Here is a 6,000-nt window from a genome sequence, read left to right on the forward strand (position 1 = left end):
GCGCAGCAAATTTATAGGCAAGTGTTCGAATAAATGGGCCCCACGTAACATAATGAATTTGAAGAACGGTTCCATAAGCGCACAAAGTCAATAATAAAGTACAGTAAAACTGTATCTAGCAGTCTTAAATTGGGCTTATATAATTATATTTAGATTCAAGAACTCAAAAATATTTATTAAAGAAAAAATATGGGAAATTGTAATGTAATCAGTTAGGACATCCATCAGTTAGTCATCCATCTCAGTTATGTCATTACATTAGTTTTGATTTAAATAATTGCCATCACCTTTCCTTCCATACAGATTTTGGAAGGTCCTACCTAAAACATCATAACCGCCATCGATAAGAGACATTACTGTGCAGCCGTATTCATCGACCTGGCCAAGGCTTTCGACTCTGTCAATCACCACATTCTTATTGGCAGACTCGACAGCCTTGGTTTCTCAAATTATTGCCTCGCCTGGTTTACCAACTACTTCTCTGATAGAGTTCAGTGTGTCAAATCGGAGGGCCTGTTGTCCGGACCTCTGGCAGTCTCTATGGGGTTGCCACAGGGTTCAATTCTCGGGCCGACTCTCTTCTCTGTATACATCAATGATGTCGCTCTTGCTGCTGGTGATTCTCTGATCGACCTCTACGCAGACGACACCATTGTGTATACTTCTGGCCCTTCTTTGGACACTGTGTTAACTAACCTCCAGACGAGCTTCAATGCCATACAACTCTCCTTCCGTGGCCTCCAACTGCTCTTAAATGCAAGAAAAACGAAATGCATGCTATTCAATGGATCACTGCCCGCACCTGCCCTCCCGTCTAGCATCACTACTCTGGACGGCTCTGACTTAGAATATGTGGACAACTACAAATACCTAGGTGTCTGGTTAGACTGTAAACTCTCCTTCCAGACTCACATTAAGCATCTCCAATCCTAAATTAAATCTAGAATCGGCTTCCTATATCGCAACAAAGCATCCTTCACTCATGCTGCCAAACATACCCTCGTAAAACTGACCATCCTACCGATCCTCGACTTCGGCGATGTCATCTATAAAATAGCCTCCAACATTCTACTCAACAAATTGGATGCAGTCTATCACAGTGCCATCCGTTTTGTCACCAAAGCCCCATATACTACCCACCACTGCGACCTGTACGCTCTCGTTGGTTGGCCCTCGCTTCATACTCGTCGCCAAACCCACTGGCTACAGGTTATCTACAAGTCTCTGCTAGGTAAAGCCCCGCCTTATCTCAGCTCACTGGTCACCATAGCAGCACCCACTCATAGCACGCGCTCCAGCAGGTATATCTCACTGGTCACCCCCAAAGCCAATTCCTCCTTTGGTCGCCTTTCCTTCCAGTTCTCTGCTGCCAATGACTGGAACGAACTGCAAAAATCACTGAAGTTGGAGACTCATATCTCCCTCACTAGCTTTAAGCACCAGCTATCAGAGCAGCTCACAGATCACTGCACCTGTACATAGCCCATCTGTAAACAGCCCATCTATCTACCTCATCCCCATACTGTATTTATTTATTTATCTTGCTCCTTTGCACCCCAGTATCTTTACTTGCACATTCATCTTCTGCACATCTACCATTCCAGTGTTTAATTTCTATATTGTAATTACTTCGCCACCATGGCCTATTTATTGCCTTAACTCCCTTATCTTACCTCATTTGCACTCACTGTATATAGACTTTTTAAAAATGTATTCTACTGTATTATTGACTGTATGCTTTGTTTATTCCATGTGTAACTCTGTGTTGTTGTATGTGTCGAATTGCTATGCTTTATCTTGGCCAGGTCGCAGTTGCAAATGAGAACTTGTTCTAAACTAGCCTACCTGGTTAAATAAAGGTGAAATTATTATTATTATTTTTTAAACAGACCAGCAACTCTGTTATAGAAGGACTGCAACGCACAAGGATTTTATACACGCACACACACACACACACACACACACAATATAATAAATCATATAGGATCATACATGCAGGACAAGTGTTTCATTGATACATAATATATTTTATTTAAAAGTTTGTCATGGAGTACATTGGAGTAGTGGACAGAAGTAGTAAACAACATATTGTATAGCTACTATATTCTTGGTAATTTGCATAGATTTAGCATTAACATACAAATACAGAAATGTTACTTTTGGGCTAAATGTTTCATTGTGTTTATTAAGAGCAAAGACATAATTTAAAGATAAATAAAAATCTGTTTAAAAAGGGCTTACCATTCTCTACATCTGCATAACATTTTAGCGCCCTCTGCTGTAGATGGACTGTCTCTGCTACCTTCCTACCACTGATGGGCAGAGGTAACAAACAACACAGACCAAAGCCACAACCAAAGCAAAAATGTTGAACATTTTCACGAAGAATTTTGTCTCAATAACTTGGGGTGGCTGGATAATAGGAGACTGGATAACATGAGTCTGCTGTACAACAATGGATGGCTGGGGCTGGGAGTTACTGGGGGAGTGTACTGCCAGTGGTGGGGCAGGAGCCGGGGGCATTAAAAGGGGAAGCCCCTGTCTCCTCTGCTCCTCCAGAGCCTCAGTCAGAAACACCAGAGCTTTGCGTGGGAAGGTCGGTGAGGCGAAGAGGTTGGAGGTGGGGACAAAGAAGTGGGGTAGCAGGCCGCTCCTCGCGTGGCCCTCCAGGGCCCCTAGGAGGTGCATGAAGCAGGCAGGCAGATGATGGGGTGTCCACAGGGAGTCCTGGGCCCTGATGGAAAGGGTGTGTAGGAAGACTGTCTTCCCGTGGTAGGAGCACAGAGCATCCAGCTCCTGAGGGTAGCGTTTCTTCAGTCCCTCGATCAGACACTTGAGGAGCTTAAAGCACTGCTTACTAAAGAAGAGGAGGAGAGAAAGAGCGGTATTGTTCATGATGTTGATGACTTCACATAAAGGTATTTGTTCAGTATTAGGGCTAAATGAGTCACAGGTGCTGGTAAATGCTGTAGTAGAGTGAATTATGACCGGCAGCACTTGGTGGCAGAGCTCTCACAGCAGGTCCTCTTGTTCCCATGAGTCTTGATTAGTTCCTTTTCTATGTGAGAAAAGGAAATCCTCCAACTCTCTGCAGCAGACAAGCAGCCACAAATAAAAGGGAATAATTTTAAATAAAAGGAAAAATATCATTCACATTCACTGTATCAATCATGACAAAATCTATCCACATACATCTATGGCTCTGGCACAAAAACAACAATAATGTTACACACACCTTTAGCTGCCTCACTGAGGTCACTGTGGTTTCTTGGGCACAAAGAAGCAAGTTTGGTGGGTGAGAGAGCGCCGGGTCTTCTTCCCCAGCCAGTTGTTCACATCTGGGCCGGCGCGGGCAGCCAGAGGCCAGCCCTGTGAGGAGGGCACTTCCAAGGCGGGCACCACATCCACAGAAAGTAGTTCCTCTTTCCCATTATCCACCTCCAACAGGGAAAGGTTCACCGCTGGGGAGTTTGGACGCTTCTTATTCACAACCCAACGCCAGCTATTTCCAGGCACTGCTGATCAAAGAACACACAAAAGCATACAGGTATGTGCCATGTTTAGACAAACAGTTTATATTACTAATATATATATAGGTGGCTGGAGATGTGTACACCGACCACTGACCTCTAAGACTCAAGGATTCATATTGACCCCTCAACAACATAGCATCCACAGATAAACCAGTTGGACAAGATACAGTATATAACACAGAGTATGGGTAGGTGAGCACTTGTATGACTGCATTTCCAAAGTATCAGGTGAATATAGATCAGTTCCCACACCTTTGTAGGTGCTGATGAACTTTCGGACCAGACGGTGCATTTCACTTATGATCTTGCTGGCTGAGATGGTGAGCCCATCTTCCAATAGGAAAGACCGTATGTGGGAACGGGTTGGTCGGGATAGGGCGACTTCGTAGAACAGGCCGTGGTATTGGTCCAGCTCAGTCATTTTGAGGCGGGAAGGAGACTGGAGCTTCAGCATCATGTCAAACTCATTTGGGTTGTGTATCTGTTGGCACACAATGGTAATAGGTACTATGTATTATTTACATGCTATTTCGTTTCGTTCACAGGATTCTAATAACAGTAAAGTATACTCACTGAATGCAAAAGGCAGGTTTGACAGACCCAGATTTGTAAGTCCAAAAGACTTACAAACAGCAACACTTGACATTCAACACAAGAAGAACAACGACCTCCATGTTTGCATGTCATGTTTCCTTTATGTAAAGTATGTCAGAGATAAGGATCAGTATTGACTCATAGATACTGCTTAATCAGTCGCTCAAGGTTCATCCATGTTTATAAAAACACACTTTTAGTGAAAATGTGGATAATTTGCTGCTGGTAATTATTTTGTGTTCATGGGTTTTAATTGAGCCACCAGCCAGAGACAATTCCCGTCTCATGGTGTGAGTTACCTTAACCATCTCGTAGTATGAACCACTGTTGAGCACAGAGGCTGACTGGAAGTAGGGCTGCTCGTCACTGTTCTTGAGGAAGACCAGCAGGCTGTCCCGGAGATGGTTGACCAAGTCCACGGCCCACTGGCGGTCACTCTGGCAGAGCTTGAGATCCTGTGACCGAAGCCTGATCCAGCGGGCCAGCTCTGGGGTGATAGGGGCCAGCTCGTACCCTGGTGTGGGGTTCTGGGCTGTGGACAGATCGAAGTATTGGCAGGACTGTCTCAGATGAGCATATTTCCTGACAACAAACCATGGGTGACCAAATAATTGAAAGTGGTGCTTAATAAGAAGAAACAAGTGTACAAGAGGCACAGAGAGAGATGAACAATGAGATAAAAAAAGGTGAGATGCCAGTACAAGGATAAGGTGCAACAGATAATATTACAGGGAGACTCTCGGGTTGGCTTGGTTAGGCATTCAGAATATGGCAAACGCCCTGCTTATTTGTTCGTAAATATCCTTTGCGATTTATTTTACATTTTTAGATGTTGTATGTTTTATGACTGCAGCAAGATGAATTGCCTCTGATGACATTAAAGTTTTCTGAATCTGACTCACAGTGTTGAAGCATGAATGGTGCAATTTTCGCCCAGTTATACAGGATTATGCACACATGAACTTCATCTCCAAAACATTTTTTTTTTTTTGTACTTTGTACCCCCTTTTCAAACCAATTGGTAGTTACAGTCTTGTCCAATCGCTGCAACTCCCGTACGGACTCGGCAGAGTCGAAGGTCGAGAGCCATGCTTTCCCCCGAAACATGACCCTGCCAAGCCGCACTGCTTCTTGACACGCTGCTCGCTTAACCCGGAAGCCAGCCGCACCAATGTGTCGGAGGAAACACTGTACAACTGGCAACCGAAGTCGCTAGAGCGCTAGTTGACAAGGACATCCCAGCCGACACTGGGCCAATTGTGCGCTGCCTCATGGTAGTCCCGGTCACGGCCGGCTGCAACACAGCCTGGGATCGAACCCGGGTCTCTAGTGACGCCCCAAGCACTGCAATGCAGAGCCTTAGACCGCTGCGCCACTTGGGAGGCCTCCAAAACATTGCAGATGCAAAAATTCACTCAACTCAGAATATGAATTCTGGCTAGACGAATGAATGTAACATCTTACTGATTGATTGTCTTAGCGTCTTTAACATACAATGATACCCACATCAGATGAGGACAATCAACAATACCATTGAAGCGAGCAGGTCGACCGTGCTATTACCTGTCAGGTGTGGTCTCTGCCTAGGGAGGGGTGAGTTGTGTGTGGCTGGGGTACTGGAGTTTCCATCAGTCTCCTGACCCAACGATGCCCCAGTCTGAGAGTCCTCTATGGGGCGGCCTCCATCTCCATCTTGTCTGTCCAGATACCCACCCTCCTCTGCCTCTCTGCCCAGGCTAGGTTGGAGGTCGACGGGGGTGGACGATGTCCTGGCGAGGGCCCATGATTGAGGAATTGTCTGGGGCTCTATAGAGGGTGTGGATGAGGTCTGTCTCCTGGAGGATGATCTCCTCTGAGGTGTGGTTCTGTTCAT

General features: G+C 45.3%; 1 pseudogene; it reads right to left on the reverse strand.

Annotated features, from left to right (window-relative positions):
* Positions 1-2,306: 2,306 nt before the first annotated feature.
* LOC120022373 lies at positions 2,307-6,000 on the reverse strand (annotated as a pseudogene).

This window comes from Salvelinus namaycush, chromosome 27 (genome assembly GCF_016432855.1).
Source record: "Salvelinus namaycush isolate Seneca chromosome 27, SaNama_1.0, whole genome shotgun sequence".
Classification (NCBI taxonomy): Eukaryota; Metazoa; Chordata; class Actinopteri; order Salmoniformes; family Salmonidae; genus Salvelinus; species Salvelinus namaycush.